This window comes from Sycon ciliatum, chromosome 6 (assembly GCF_964019385.1).
Source record: "Sycon ciliatum chromosome 6, ocSycCili1.1, whole genome shotgun sequence".
In the NCBI taxonomy this organism is placed as follows: Eukaryota; Metazoa; Porifera; class Calcarea; order Leucosolenida; family Sycettidae; genus Sycon; species Sycon ciliatum.
In genome coordinates, this window is record NC_088648.1 from 16,908,243 (window position 1) to 16,925,193 (window position 16,951).

Below are 16,951 nucleotides of genomic sequence, written 5' to 3' on the forward strand. Positions count from 1 at the left end.
GCACAAACAAACAAACGCGGTGTGTGGACGCTGGCTAGCGCCAGACGCTACTGAAGTACCCGGTAACGTCTTTTGCATAGCTACGGGAATGAAAAAACTACGATGCAGTTGACCAACGCTGTGCCGCATGTGAATACTACCATGGCCAGGCGCTAGGCACAGTGGACAAGTAGATCTTCTACAAATGTAGTACAACTGTAACAGCAAGCTAGCATGCAGTTGAGTGAGCACGAGCCGAATCCGCAACAGATAATTTTGTCAGTTTTTAACTGTAAAGCTGTCCAAGACTGATTACAGTATAAGATCAGTTGTCCTTGGCTCTGGTTTTCGTTTTGTAGCCTATCTTGGATGGGACCGTTGGAGTGAAGCGAAACACTTCGAATTCACTTGCAGAGAATAGTTCCGATAGAAGTCGGAACACTACTGGACAGCGTTTGCATTTGCTGCATGAAGACGGTTGTGTTGAGCCGATTTGCTTTCCTTCGCCAAAGACCTTTGGGGCCTATAAATTTAAGCCAGCGTGCTAGCTCACGCGCTGGCTAGCCATTCGTGTCTCGGTTCTGGAAGGTCCTGATAAAGAGTTGGACAGGGACTTAGCTCAGGCCCGGCAAGAAACCGCGGCCTAGCCACACTCGGATAGTCCATAATCCAGTCATCATCCACTTCTGATCAGTTGTCAGGTGAGACAACTCTTCGACGTGGACGTGGATTTAGCCTACAATACCTGTTGAACTGGTGTGACGGGCGAGGAGAGTAAGTGAAGGCGACACGCATACTTCGTGAGGTCTGGTGGTGGAGCAAAGCCAACACCCGCCCTCGAAGTCACAACGCTAAATAAGCACAGACCAGTAAGTCGCGGCTATGCTGTTTGTCCATAATTATAGGTTAGTGCACAGTAGGGAGGGCCTTATGCACTTTTTAGTGCCCACCAGGTTAGCCCGGAGGGCCGTAGTCCCCGAGGGCTAACACCAGGCCAGTTTATAATTTTGGGAGAAATTATTACATGTACAATGTAGCTACACATTGTTTTTTTGTTGTTTTTTAGGGACAAGCCTTGAGCCTCTTGTACGGTCAAAATAACACATTTGTGGAGAATCAACACAATTACATAAAACAAATCATCAGATACAGTAATGATTATACGGAGTCTGTCACTCAGTAGGATCACTGCAGGTTCACTGGATGCGTGCCTCCGCCGCCACTAGCACAGCAGGGGACTCAGGCACGGCAGGAGCAAACATGCTCCTTGAGCCACGCAGGCACATAGCACCACAACGCACCAGGGCAAACCCTAGGCAGCAGCGCAGCAAGGAGATAATCTGCGCGTGTGGCTCCTTGCTCTTCTCAGCCAGGAGAGAGGCGATCCGCGTGAAAAGAGCATTGGCATGCTTGACATAGCCACCAGAGGCAGAAAGCACAACGGGCACGAAGGAGGCATGCTCAACTTCGCGTACTCGTTCTTCGTACTTCCGGCGCTTTTCCTGTTCATGGCGTCTGTAGCTGGCAGCGACGGAGGTGGCGCGATTCGAAGACGCAAAAGGGTTGAACACCCGTACAACAATAAAGATGAGCTCGAATCGGCCACCCCACACACCACTAGCTGCAACGTCCAGCCGAGCTTGCTCCTCCGTGCCAGCTGTGCGATGGCGGAAGGCCTCTCTGGTGACGGGCTTGAGGTGGGGTTCCACCGTCACATTATCAGCGACCTGCCTTAGAGCTCTGGCGGTGATGTCCCTCACCTCGTTATGTCGTAGCGTCGGGAAGCCACCAAACGGGCACGACAGGGCGTGACTCACATTCAGCGGCTTACTGCACATGCAGAGGCTTGGGAGTCGAGGAGGTGTCCAGCCGTAGCGGAGACACAGGCCATCCCGGAAATCTCCCTTGGTGAGGGGGAAACCATGGCGGCTGAGGGGGCGGCAGGTCAGCCAGCTGGATGCACCCTTTTCTGAGGCCAGGTCGAGAACAGGGGCCAGCTCCCGGTGATCCGAGCGAAGGGCGTCAGCCATGGACTTGGACGCGCTCCGCTTCTGGGCACGAACCGTCGCCTTGACCATCCGGAGCTGAGTCAGAGAGTCGCCAAGAGACGACTCCTGCTCCAGTAGGCGAGACACGAGGCTAGCCGTGATCCTTATGGTTGAGGTGTACTGTTCAGCCACTGAACAAGGGTCTGCCATACCCAGTCCCCAAAGCCGGCAAGGCAGAGAGAGTAGGGAGCGAACAGTTGTCCCAGGTGGAGCCTGACCCGTGATGGCCGGGATGAGCCGACCGCTGATTGCGTGTTCCATCGGTTCAAGCAGGGACGGCAGGACGGAGGAGGTCCGGCAGAGGAAGGGCCACTTGTTTCGCAAGCCCTGTGTGAAGGTGGTGTTGCGGAATCTCAGCCATTCCGTTCCCCGGGACGCAGGACACAAAGGACAAGACTGGTTTGTTTTACATAATTATAATTGGACATTACGGAAAGGTAGACTACCCTGACAGAGAAGAACAAGAAGACTGACAAAAGGACTAAGGACTCTCGACTACAAAATCGCGCATGCTCATATCACACATGCACGCGACTAGACGAGACAGTGCCTAGGCGCTAGGCGCAGTGGACAAGTAGATCTTCTACAAATGTAGTACAACTGCCATCAAACAGGAAAATAACACATCATTTTACAACACCTGCCCCCTTGATGACATTCCACAAAATAATAAATCGACACCACGTTCCACATGCACAACAGCAAAAGGAACCACAGCAAAACCGAAAAACCAAAACCAACCAACAGCTTACATTGTAGCACAACAAAACTGGGCCACGACACAGGGCCAAACCAAGACACAAGAGCCGACGCTCTCAACCAAGCCGCACCACAGGACCAAACCAAAAAACACAAGAGCCGGCGCTCTAAACTCAGGCACACAAGGCCAACCGAAACACGAGAGCCAAAGCTCCAACAAATAACAACATGCGCGCAGCAGCGCAAAATAAATCTACAACGCAAATTAATGTACAACAGAACGACGAGAAGAGCAACATACCGACAACCAAACTCAACAACACAGCAACAAACTGAACAGCGAGAGAAACACCATCAGACAACACAGCGAGCAAGACAACAACAAGACGAACAACAAAGGACGACACACAGTCGGTGATGCCAGACTCATCCACTGGCCTCTGGCGAGCCACGGCCACACGCTCCATGCGGTACCTGCCTTCCAAGATCCAGTCCCCAGCTTCTGCCGTTCCAACCACCTGCTCTGCCTCCTCTTCCACCGTCTTGCGCTCCCACCAGCTCCTCTCCTGACCTCCTCCATTCCCACGCATACTTTATAGTTTTACTTTGTTGTTGACGACGACGACGAACAGACTCGCTACAAACTACCTCATCCTCTGCGTCCCGGGTTTCGGCACCACCTTGTTGCGGAATCTCAGCCATTCCGTTCCCCGGGACGCAGGACACAAAGGACAAGACTGGTTTGTTTTACATAATATATTTGGACATTACGGAAAGGTAGACTACTCTGACAGAGACGAACAAGAAGACTGACAAAAGGACTAAGGACTCTCGACTACAAAATCGCGCATGCTCATATCACACATGCACGCGACTAGACGAGACAGTTTGGGGAATGCCATTAAACAGGAAAACAACACATTATTTTACAACAGTGGAGTAGGCAGCCTGTAGCTGCGATGCAGCGATGGTCGTGAGCTGCGCAACTTCCTCACACCAGGTAGCGACCTTGGATTGGACAAATTGTTCTATAAACTCATCCGTACCCAAAGGTGCACCAAGGTGGCGGCATCCATCACACGTGACCTGCACACCGGTCCCCTCAAACGTCTCGATAGCAGCTGCGTACCTGGAGGGCTTGAACAGGAGGAGTGACTTCTGGGCGCTGCAGTGGTGGCCATACCCAGGACTGTGGCTGACAAGATTGTCCCACCATTGGCGAACAGGCGTTAGCTATCCACCGGCTGCAGCATCGTCCACATACCAGCCCTGTTTCGCACCAGGCACTGCAACTTTCTTGATGAGCGGGAGGACTCCAAGCGCGTATACGGGCATGGCCAGAGGGTCACCCTGGGTGGTACCCTCGCACGATAGCAAGCACTCTCCATCAACGAATAGGCGGGATGGTTGGCGGTAGGTATTGATTACAGCTGGCGCAATAGAGGGACAGAGGTGACGGATGTTCCGTAAGCAGGCTCCACGGTTAAGCCGGTTGAAGGCGTTCGAAGCGTCGGCGAGCAATATGGCATCCGCATCCTCCTCACGTTAGACATCTTTCATCGCATGGATGGCAGCTTCAATGCCGCGCCCCTGACCGGCACACAGTTGAAGGGTGCCCGCTGCATCTTGGATATCTCTCCTGCTCTGCAGGCACTGTTTGTTCGCAACTGCGGAGCAACTCGCCTTCAGCGCAGTCTGGGCCTGCAACAACCAATAGCCAGAAGCCGAGCAGGCCAATGCCGACCGGCATCTCGCGGTTGCCTGTTATGGAACCATATACCTGACACGGTGCGAGCTAGGCCTGGGCGGATAATGCTAGCATTATAAGTAGCATTATAGTGTGCGATTTGCAACGAGCATTATGCTAGCATTATAACACCACATTTCCACAAAAGTGGCATTATACTCAAATGGCCTTACTTCTGCGAAAACCAGGCTTAGTTAGGGTGAAAATCATTTTTTTGAGAAAAATGATGTTTTGTAAAAAGGTTGTGTCGCGTGGACGCTCGAGTGCAGTGAAGTGGAACCAAAGAGAACCTCGCTTGCTTGAAGAAGCAGCAGTCATGGCAGGAAGGGTTTCAGCGGTCAGGGAAATCAAAGGGCTTCCAGTAGAATATTCCCTGCTACACCTCTAGTCACAACGAAGAGTTTTGAGCTGATCGAACGGATTCCATCTCCTACACTCAGGGATGGCGAAATTTCTGCGCTAGCTGCTGCTTGGGGAAAATGGTGAAGAAATCGTCTCCAGTTAGAGTCGTGATGGCGATAGTGAAGAGAACCTGGACGACATCGATCCAGCCAATCGAAGTACGGAGATACTAGCTGTTTCTGGGCATCACATAAAGGGAACACGCGCAGCAGGGCTCATACGTTCGCAGCAAGTTCACCAGGAAAAAGGCTTGAAGCGCAGTGTGAAAACTGTTTTGCATTGAAGTCCTTGGCGATGAAGTGCTACTGAATGCCAGGCGAATGAGCGAGCAGATCGAGAGGCCTCCACTCGAGACTTTCCTCGCTGGACAGCTAGCTGCAAGGGATTGTATTGAGCAATAGCAGCATACAATTAGCATTATGATCATGATTATCTAGTATTTTCCATGCCGTCTACGTAGAACTACGAAACGTGCACAATACTGCCCAAACCAAGCCATTTCCCATACTTACTGCTGGTGAATTGCTGGCATTACAGAGGAACAGCAGCATTATAAGTAGCATTATGATACAGTTTTTCTGGCATTGCCAATAGCATTTTCCCGCCAAATAACTAACATTATCCGCCCAGGCCTAGTGCGAGCAATGGGCAACATCCCAGCATTCCGCCGAGCTGCCATTCCCTACACGTTGTAGACTGCTACACAGTTGGTCATACCATGGTATTAAGTACCCACGAACTTTGCAAAGCCGATATGATAATGTACCGTGGTGCATGCACCGATGGTACCACCACTTCGTAGACTGCCTCCCGTTCATTTCTGTGCTCCTGTCTTTATTCTCGTCAGCTGTGTACTTCAGCAGTTCAATTCTGTGCTCCAGTCCTCTTTATTCTCGTGAGCTGTGTACTTTTTTTGCAGTTTGTTTGGTTTATTTGAATTCGCACAGTAACCGTGTACTTCAGGTATTCTCTCCTCCCTCTTCTGAATTTGACTCTCCGCTGGCCTTCTCTCCTCCCATCCCCTTACATTGTATTGGGTCTCCGCAGCTTCCCCCCCCCCCCCCCCACCACTACCACCCCACGCACACACTACATTGTCACATAGCACAACTCAACCATTCGCTACCCTGTTATTGAGCACTCCTGCTCGTTTGGTCTCGCGAATCCAAATAAAATCAATCAATCAATCTCTCCCGGTAACAGTGAGGATGGCTTTGCCGACAATGCGCCAGGCCACTTCGCCGACACCAATAGGTCGAACACCCGGCGACTTGTCAAGGGCTATTAGTCTGCATGCGACGAACGCCTCCAGTGTCGCTGGGTTGACGTATGTGGTAGCAATTCGACGAGCGCATGTCGCAAGCGAGTCACACAGCTCATCCGACGCTTCGGAGAACGCGGTGCACATGCGCCGCCATCCATCAGCGTCCTTGCCCGATGGCCCAGCCACGCCGTGGGTGTGCAGGGCGGCCCGGCGGATGACGTCACGGGTCAGGCTTGACAATATCACACTGTGGGGCTGAACAGGTGGCTCACCCGTGAGCACTGAGCAGAGACTCTGCATCAGACGGCTCTCCTGCCGAATGTTTGCTGATAAGAACTACACAGTTTGATTGTTGTCAATAATCTTCGTAAATTTGACTACCGTAGAATCCCACGGATAAGCCCATGGGTACATTGCTGAAAACCACTGTGCAGACAAAAACAAGCGATGGTTGTGTTGAAAATGTTGGTTTGCGTTGCGCAAACCGTAGTTAACCAGCATGCCACGGGCCGCGACCCCGCAGGGGGATATTCCCGCTAGATGACTTTAGGTGACCTACACGCGATGCGACGGGTGCGAAACCGGGAAATCCACAAATCGTAGCCATCTCGCTACCCACGCAACTGGCGCAACTGGGCCATCGCAGAATTAGAGCTTGGCTCAACGTTTGTGATGCGACAAGCGATTTGGCGTACGATTTTGACCTTTTCTACAGCAATGTAGTTCAAAGGTTCAAGAGTTGCCTGTAAACTTGTACAAGTTGTATCAAACCGCGCGAATATCATGGTGACGTAGCCAAACTTGGCTTGGCTCAACTTTTGCGATGCGATGCGAAAAGCGATTTGGCGTACGATTTTGACCTTTTCTACAGCAAAGTTGTACAAAGGTTCAAGAGTTGCCTATAAATTTGTACAAGTTGTATCAAACCGCGCGAATATCATGGTGACATAGCCAAATCGGCAAGACTTTGTCGCATCACTGAATTCTTCTGTGAATGGTATTTCGCGAGTTCGCATCGCACGCATCCGTCGCAGATCGCGTCGCATCGCGTGTCGCATCACAAAAAAGCTTCTGTGAATCCCGCTACTAGTAGCCCTTTTCCAAAGATGCTGGCCACTTTTTTCGCAACTTACTTTCCGTTGTTTTGCAAGAAATCGCAACTTTCTTCATTTTCACGAACTACTTCGAAACTTTTCCGAAAAGGTGTGCAGAGAAACGCGCTGGATCAAGACCATCGACTGTGCAAGCTATGGTTATTGTTCTCATATAAATTAAAAAAATGAGGTTTAGTTGATGTTCGGTCATGGTGGAAGGAGAGGTGGAGCAACGGGAGAGATGAGCTGATTTGTCGCAGGGTGAGGGTGACATCGGTTGGACGAGTATGACGATTACGAAGACAGTTGAACATGATAATTTTCAAAGGTAACTCAAACTAATTTGGCAATGAAAAAATCTTTTTACAAAAGAAATCAACTAATGAATAGAAGAAGTCATGTTTTCTCTTTCCATGTTGATCTCTAGCATGCATGGTCATCTTGGTATGGGGATATTCATGTATTTTGTTGTGCTAATGGCCACTTGCAAGTACGAAAAGGCACAATTTTCCGAACTTTGACGCTCCATAAGTACAACAAAGTGAGTATGTATCACTGCGTGCCAAAGAATAATATGAGGATTTCGCGAGCATAATGCGAGAATCCATGAAAGCATAATTCCATGATTTCGCGAGCATAATCCGCCGGTGCCTAGTGACTGCGCCCTACTAGATGGGGATTTGTATGCAAAATGTCCCTAAAAGCGCCATTTCGCTCTTGTAAAAGCACGGATGATCGCGATCGGCCCATATGTTGTAGTCTTTCGGACCCTGAGTCGACTGGTTTTGGTCCGAAAAGGCTGCGATGCAGCGGTCAGGCCTTATTTCCAATCGAACACGGGTGAGTAAGCGGTCACGCGCTCATGCGTACACCAGTCGCCTGGTCAGCGTGCCTGCAGGCTACAACTTTCACACCAAGGTTCAACTCGAGTGACAGGAACGCTGTAAAAGATGTAGCCTGCAGGCACGGTGACCAGGTGACTGGTGTACGCATGACGGCTTATTTACCCTTGTTCGATTCAGAATACGGGCCGAACGCTCCATCGCAGCCTCTTCGGACAAAAACCAGTCGACTCAGCATCCAAAATACTACAACATATGGACCAATCGCGGTCATCCATGCTTTTATAAGAGCGAAACGGTGCATTTTACTGACATTCTGCTTACAAGTCCCCATCTAGTAGGGCGCAGTCAACCAGTATTGGTGGAAGTGCACGAGTTCGATTGGGAATAAAGAAGGAAGAGAGTGACTCAGGTTCCTCGGACCAAGGCCGTTCGACTCAGCACCCCGAATATTAAAACTGGTGAAAGTTTGATTTTTGGGTATACTTCATCTGTTTGCGCCGGTATTCTCACTCACAACACAGAGTCTGAGGTTTATAGAATATTATCACTAGGAGAAGACTGTATCCATTGCAAACTGATTGCAATACTTCAAAAAGGCTAGCTACTACCTGGCAGTAACAGAAACAGCCAAAGACAAAGAACCTAACAACTGCACCAGCAAGCTCTTTCCTTGCACTGCCTACAAATACATCAAAATCAAGCAGCAAAATGCAAATCCACACGCATGTTTGCCGGAACTGAACCTCCATAGCGCAGCTGATCATTGCGGCTGCACGAGACGACCTTCCCGCCACAGTGGGGCAAAGAACTATGCATGGCACTAGCAATGAATGCATGCAGCAGTGATGAATAGGGACATCAACAAGACACAACACACAGTACTCAGTAGTCATGAGCAGGCTGAGGTAACTGAGGGCCGGGGAACAGTACAGACATGTGCACAACAGCACCTAGGTTTACTACTACCCAAGGTTATTCATGTCTTGGTCTAAACTGAGCAAGTTACTAGTGGAGATCTGTGGGGTGACTTGGTCGTACCAACATCCTCCCCCCGGTGACGTTTTCAAGCGTCACCCTTATTCAGAACGTCCAGCACACAGATCTTTGACACCGGCCTGCGGTATGTCCTGGACGCTGTCTTGACGTCGGCCACTCTGACATGTCCATCGGTGCCGGGATAGACGGCCGTAATGGTACCTTTCGGCCAGCTGCCTCTGGGTAGGTCTCTGTCGGCAATCACGACTATGTCATTGACCTTGACTTCTTTCTGCTGTCGCTGATTCCACTTCGTCCTTCTCGTCAACGTCGGCAGGTATTCATGCAGCCACCTCCTCCTTTTCCCAGCACGAAAGCGACCTGGCCACTCCCGTCGGCGAAGGTGACTCTGAGGTAGGCTGCAGCCGCAAAGGCCGACTCGCTGGCGTCTCCAAAGACGTGTAGTTGAACTTGGGCTCTCTTGGTCATATCTTCAATGTAGGGGCGTGGCACAGACAGCTCGCTCCGCGTGAGTAGCATTTGCCACCACACTTTCCAGCGTGTCACGAGGTCATCCGGTAGCGGCTGGTTCCAGCTGACTCTGGTGCGCCATATCTGCTGGAGAGGTACCTTTGCCGATACCGTGTGAAACGCCAGGTAGCCAAGCGGATCAAATACTGACATGCACATGCGTAGCACATGTCGCTTTGTCGGCTGCGTCACTTCTGCTTCTTGTGTCACCAGTCGTGCACTTAGCTTGAAGCTGAAGATGTCCTCCCGCAGCATCCATTTGAGGCCAAGGGTCTTCTCGGTCGGGGTGTCCGCTTCACCGCTGTCGATCGTGAGAGCGCTGTCGGACCTGAGCTCGGGTGGCACGCTTGCTAGGACCTCTGACGAGTTGCTTACCCAGCTACGAATGGTGAACCCGCCGGCTTTGTGGATCTTGACGACTTGAAGCGCTCTGGCGACAGCTGTCTCCACTGTTGGCGTTGAATCGAAGTAGTCGTCCATGTAGTGCTTGCGGTTGATTGCGTAGACAGCTTCTTCGTGGTTGTCCCTGAACTCCTCAGCATTCCTCCGCATCACGAACTGGGCCGAGGCAGGCGAGCATACCGCTCCGAACGTCATCGCCTTCATTTGGTACGCGTCCGGCTCTCTGTCACGTTTCATGCCTCGCCAAAGGAAGCGTTGGGATGGTTGATCTTCTTCCCGAATCTGTACCTGGTGGAACATCTGCTGTATATCGCCGCCGAAGGCAATACGGTGCTCCCTGAACTTGAATAGAACGCCGGTGAGAGAATTCAGCAGATCCGGACCCGGAACCAGGGCGTCGTTTAGGCTCATGCCGTTGCTTGAGGCTGCCGCGTCGAAGACTAGTCGCAGCTTCACAAAGTGCGGCTGGTACCACTTGCGCTCGTGGAATGCTGTCTTCTCTTCTGGTGTCAGCTTGAAGGCATAACCGGCAGCCAGGTACTGTTCGATCTTACTGCAGTACGCGTCAGCGATTACTTGATCCCTGTCCATCTTTCGCTCGATGGAGAACAGCCGCCGGAGGGCCATGGGCTTGCCCTCTGGTAGGAGTATGCCACTTTCTCTCCACAGGAGTCCGGTGTCCCAGCGGTCTCCGACTCGTCTGGTGGTCGATTCCATGATCCCCTCAGCTCGCGCTTCCTGTCGGGACCGGATCTTAGTGCTGGTGACCTTGACACCAAATGAGTCTGTGGTGAAGAAAGACTTGACGAGCAGATGTAGGTCGTCATCGAAGCAGCCATCTTTGATTTGCGCTGACAGGCTGCTGTGGGCGTTTTCGGTGCTGAGGTCATCGACTCTGCCGTGGATTGCCCAGCCTAGCTTGCACCGCGTGGCTACCGGCGATCCGGGCGGTCCCTCGACCCACTCTCGGGGCATGATCAGGTCACAATTGTCCTGCCCGATGAGCATTCTGGGCTTCTGCATATCCTCCACTGTCAGATCAGCGTCTCGGAGGTGTTTCCAGTGCTGGCAGGTGCTGTTGACGTCGAGGTCTTGCTTGGGTAGATCCAGTGTAACGGTTCGTACATCGCTCAGGTAGAACTCCTGCCCGCTTCCGAACACCGAAACCTCCACCTTCCTGGAGTTGTTGTCAGTCTGGCTGGTGTCGTCCGTCCAGGTCAGTGTCAGCGGGCAGTGCGTCCCCTTGGCGCCGATCTCCGTGGCTAGGCTAGCGTCAAGCAACGTGACTGTAGATGCTTCGTCGAGCAGAGCGAACGTGTGTACCGTCCCCTTCGTGCCTGTGACGTTGATGGGTACTGTGCGCAGCATCACCCTCCCACTGGTAGGTCGTCGAGTTGCGTTGCACGGCGCTGGCTGGTCCCCGTCCTCTCCTGCGTGCTCGGTTGCGGCAGATGGAGGAGTCGGTGGTGTAGCCTTTCGCACCCGTCACGTCCGCACCGTGCTTTCTTCGGGCAGTCCCTGACTTGGTGTCCACAGCCAAAACAGACGAAGCAGCGGTTCTCATTCTTGATCCACTTCCACCTGTCCTTGACTAGGGCCTTCTTCAAGGTGTTGCAGTTGGCAGCGGAGTGCCCGGCGTTCTTGCAGAAACCACATTGTTCTTCTCGTGCGGTGAAGGTGTTCCCACGGAGGCCGCCTGGTCGCTTGCCGATTGGCGGCTTTTCAGCTCTGTCAGTGGCGGTGAGTCTTCTGACGTGGCTGATAGCGTCCGCTCGTTGTGATAGCCATTCGGAGAGTGTTGCCAGGGTCACTCCGGTCTGTTGGGTATGGACGAACTCCCCCCATTGCCGCTTCAGGCTGTTGGGAAGTTTCATGATCACTTCCTGCCGCAGGGTGGGATTTGTGAGATGTCCGGTATCGTTCATGAGCTGCATTGTTGCGACGAGGTTGCCGACCGCATTTGCCGTGTCGATGAGGGCCTCGAATTCCTCTTCTCCAGCTGGCTTCAGTTTCTTGACGCCGTCAATTATGGTCTGTATCACCTGCTCTGGCTGCCCGAACCGCATTTCCAGAGTCTGCATGACACGATCGACGTTATCAGGTACGACGAGCATGGCTTTGACGGTGTCCTTAACCTTCCCTTTGAGGGCTTTCTGTAGCCTGGCCATATTCTCCGCATTGGAGAATTTGCATTCACTCGTCGATGACGAGAACATATGGCGGAACATCGGCCAGGACGCCGGGTCGCCGTTAAACTCTGGGAGGTCCTTTGCGGTGGACTGTCGGGCGACTATCTTGTGAAAGTCGCTGCCAGTATCTTGGGAGCCATGTCTCTGCGTGGCTGTCGTCAGGTGTCCGGCCAAGGCTTCCGCAAGCTGACTGACAGCTGTCACCACTGAAGTCTGAGCGGCCTGGGCCGGGGTGTGCTCTTCATCTGAGATTGGTTGGTCCCTAGCGCGTGCTGCGGGCGGCAGGTGTTGTGTCGGCTCAGCCTTGTCGCCAAGGGACTCCACATCCTCAGTATCTTTCGGGACGGGTTGGTGGTACTCAGCTGGAGTCCGGCGGTGGTATGACGATGACTTGTCCACAGACCTCGCTCCCCTGAGTTCTGCAGGTCGAGGCTCGTACTCGTGGACAGCGTGGAATCGAGCATCGTTACCAGGACTACTCGTGTCAGTCACGGTATCACGTCTCTGTTCGACTGCCCGGTCTGCAGGGCTACCTCGCGCTGCGCATTCCTCTAAGAACAGCTGGCGCCACTGGTCAGCTTTCCTTTGCTGCTGCTCCGCAGATTGCCTGGCTTGACTCAGGAGCTCACGTAGGTGATCCTTGTCACCCTCCGCACGCGCAGCCTGCTCCTCGATCTCCTGGAGTTCTTCGCGTGACCGCTGTCTCTGGCAGGCCATCGCCTCGAACTCTACCTTGCGCTGCTCCGATACGCGCTTCATCTCGTCGAGTTCAGCCCGCAGTTCGGTGTTGCAATCATACAGGTCGCTGTTCTCAGCTTGAGCTGTGCTCTTGTGGAGGTCTAGCTCGCGACGTGTTCGCCGCAATTCAGACTGAAGGTGTTGCACGACAAGATCCTTCTCATGACTTTCGTCAGCGGACTGTTGTAAACTTTGCTGCAGGCAATCAATCATCCGGTGTGCGTGACTGAGTGCGTCTTTGTTGGCCTGTGACTGTGCATTGTGTGCGGTTACAGCTGACTGCTCAGGGAGATTCACAGGTTCAGGACTACCCTGCAGTGTTTGGAGCGGTAATGGCGCTAGAGCTAGCGGTGTGGCATCTGCGCGTTCTGCCATGCTGTACGGAATGTGTGAAGAGGCACTAGTACCTTGCTCTACCTGCTCCGTGCGCTGTGTACCGGTACTTACTGAGTCTGACACTAAAACTGAGTTTTTGCCAACTCCTTGAAGTCGCTCTACTGTCCTACCGCTTGTAGAACGGGACTTGACTGTACGTGGGTCGCAGACACTATCTGCACTCAGGTCTATCAAGTCCGGGTCACTAGTTTGCCCTGACTGTACGGATTTAGCAGGGTACAACACGCTCACCTCATCGCTGCCATTTGCAGCTGTGGGCGCTTGCATTTCAGATCGTCGCTCTTCCTCGAACACTTCCTCTCTCATCGCGGGCGATGAAGACTTCGGGGTGCCAGAGCGTCTGGACGCCCTCTCGAGATTCAAGCTGGCCAGGTCAGCCTCCGCCTCTGCGACCCTCTTTCTCGCTTCTAGCAGGGCGCACCTTGCTTCCATCACTGATGGCGCACTTCCTGACGTGCGGCTTGATGCGAGCGACGGTGTCTGCCTGCTGAAGCTAGTTCTTGGACTGGTCGCACTCTCTTCGTCCTCAAACCCCAGTCGCCTGGGAGCAAATCCCTTGGTTGAACGAGCACTCGTTCTTTGTTCCTCCGCCATTCGCGATCCGGCTCGAAGGACCAATGTTTGCGCCGGTATTCTCACTCACAACACAGAGTCTGAGGTTTATAGAATATTATCACTAGGAGAAGACTGTATCCATTGCAAACTGATTGCAATGCTTCAAAAAGGCTAGCTACTACCTGGCAGTAACAGAAACAGCCAAAGACAAAGAACCTAACAACTGCACCAGCAAGCTCTTTCCTTGCACTGCCTACAAATACATCAAAATCAAGCAGCAAAATGCAAATCCACACGCATGTTTGCCGGAACTGAACCTCCATAGCGCAGCTGATCATTGCGGCTGCACGAGACGACCTTCCCGCCACAGTGGGGCAAAGAACTATGCATGGCACTAGCAATGAATGCATGCAGCAGTGATGAATAGGGACATCAACAAGACACAACACACAGTACTCAGTAGTCATGAGCAGGCTGAGGTAACTGAGGGCCGGGGAACAGTACAGACATGTGCACAACAGCACCTAGGTTTACTACTACCCAAGGTTATTCATGTCTTGGTCTAAACTGAGCAAGTTACTAGTGGAGATCTGTGGGGTGACTTGGTCGTACCAACAACATCTACCATCACGGTGGAAAGATTGTACTCTAAAATATAATCAATTTTAGGGATTGGGGAAGTGTGTGTTGCACCCTACATGGGAGCTCGCGGTTTTCCTGCTGATTTGAATTCTCACTTGACTGACTCTCGACTGCCATCCAGAGCACACGAGAAGTCCATCGAACTGTCCACTCGGCAAACCTGCAAGGAAGCACCACTCCCTGCTCAATACACAGTGTTTCGGGGAATTCACCCCTCATCAATTGAGCTTGAGTAGGCTGAGGAAGATTGTGCCTGAAGAGCACCACTTATATACTGCTCTCCAGGCACACACATCACCAGGGATACAAACTTACAGAGACGCTCCATTTCCAGCGCAGGAAAGCCACGAGCTCTCATCTAGGGAGCAACACACAGTTCCCCAACTATCGCCGAAGTCGCACTACACTTTTCTTCACATTTAGGGATTGGGTTGCTTTTGGTTCTTGTACTGCGGTGATAGCATTGTCATCAATCTGTTGTTGCTGCCGCTCTATTCATTCTGTTGTCTCCCTGTCCATTCTGTTGTGTCTTTGTTTATTCTGTTGTGTCCCTGTTCATTCTGTATCTTCCTGTTAATTCCGCAATCTTACAGAGAAGGGGCCAAGGCGAGAGGTAGAATTCGCTGGACAGCTATCAGTTTTTGGAGCGTGGTCTTCACAAGCATCGAAGTTCACGATCGATATCACATACTCCTGTTCAACAAGGTATGTTTGATATATCCCTAAGATTATACCGTCTTGAAAGAATCATTGGGTAAATTTTCAATGGTGATAGGGGGGGGGGGGGGTGGAGGGTTGATATAGGCGGGGGGGGGGGGGGGGGGGACTGTCTTTGTTGTGTCCCTGTCCTTTCTGTTGTCTCCCTATCCATTCTGTTGTCAACCTGTTTATTCTGTTGTCTCCCTGTATATTTTGTTGTGTTACAGAGAACTGAGCGACCAAGGAGAGAGGTAGAATTCGCACGGAAGCTGTCCATTTTCAGACGGTGGTCTTCACAGGCCTCGTATTTCACGGTCGATACCACAGACTTCTGTTTAAAAAGGTATGTTTGATATGGCTCTTAGATGTACTGTTCAAAAATATTATTACAAGTTGATGCCCTCACAGCCCCAAAAAGGCGAGCCTGGAAGGATATACTTCAGGCTCATTACAAACATCTTGAAAGTTTTTGTCTTCACAAGTATACTTTCAAGCCTTCTCATCAGGTGAAATACAGGCAAGGGAAAAGGAACAGGAACAGTGGATTAAATACAGTAAGAAGGTGGTAAAACAGCGCAAAAAGAAAGAAAGAAAGAAAGAAGATAGCTAAAGTAAACAGCGAAAATTGCAATAATGACACAAAGGTGCAAATGCGAGAAAACTCAATAAGCGCGACATGTAGTGCGACAACAAGAGACAACCACTGGACATACATGTAACTAACGAGGTTTTGACGACCTACCTAACAGCCTGAGTGTGAATTTGATTTGTTTCTGCTTGCAAAGGTTGGGTTTCCTTGTGTGGATGTATACAGCTTCCAAAACATTCAGCAATCTAGCACTGCGTACACGTGACACAATCGAAAAACAATCATCCGAATACACAGCACGACAATCAGGATGCTCAAACAAATGACTAGCAATGGACGACTCATACTTATCAGAACTAACATCAGAACAATCAGCATGTGCGGTGGACACATCCGATTTCACATGGCTAGTCGAGTGGACCCTAGCCGTTGCCTCTGTCTGTGCTTTAGTCGCTGCCATCGCCGCCGTTGCCGATCTTGTCATTCTTCTGGTTGATGCGGTTCCTGTCACTGCCACGCACGTAGGTGTCTTGTCCGGTTGTTTTTCTGGTGGTCTAGTTAATTGTGAGGTGACGTTGCTTGGTGTTGATGCCGCTGCGTTGGACCATCTTGTACCAGGATGATTCTTTACTGGACGTCCCCTCCAATGTGAGAGCCGATATGTAGGTAGGACTCTTCAACATCTGGACGCACGCATCCGACAACACGCACCGCTACACCTTATTCCACAACACGCACGATCCACTCGACCACGGAGGGGACGTCCAGCAAAGAATCATCCTGGTACAAGATGGTCCAACGCAGCGGCATCAACACCAAGCAACGTCACCTCACAATTAACTAGACCACCAGAAAAACAACCGGACAAGACACCTACGTGCGTGGCAGTGACAGGAACCGCATCAACCAGAAGAATGACAAGATCGGCAACGGCGGCGATGGCAGCGACTAAAGCACAGACAGAGGCAACGGCTAGGGTCCACTCGACTAGCCATGTGAAATTGGATGTGTCCACCGCACATGCTGATTGTTCTGATGTTAGTTCTGATAAGTATGAGTCGTCCATTGCTAGTCATTTGTTTGAGCATCCTGATTGTCGTGCTGTGTATTCGGATGATTGTTTTTCGATTGTGTCACGTGTACGCAGTGCTAGATTG

At 51.6% G+C, this 16,951-nt stretch overlaps 1 long non-coding RNA gene across 1 annotated transcript; it reads left to right on the forward strand.

The window, feature by feature from the left end:
* The first annotated feature begins 251 nt into the window (after positions 1 to 251).
* On the forward strand, positions 252 to 15,532 carry LOC135819506 (uncharacterized). Its single transcript, XR_010553930.1, has 3 exons — positions 252 to 848; positions 15,100 to 15,211; positions 15,433 to 15,532. It is a non-coding gene; the product is annotated as an uncharacterized LOC135819506 (long non-coding RNA).
* Positions 15,533 to 16,951: the final 1,419 nt, after the last annotated feature.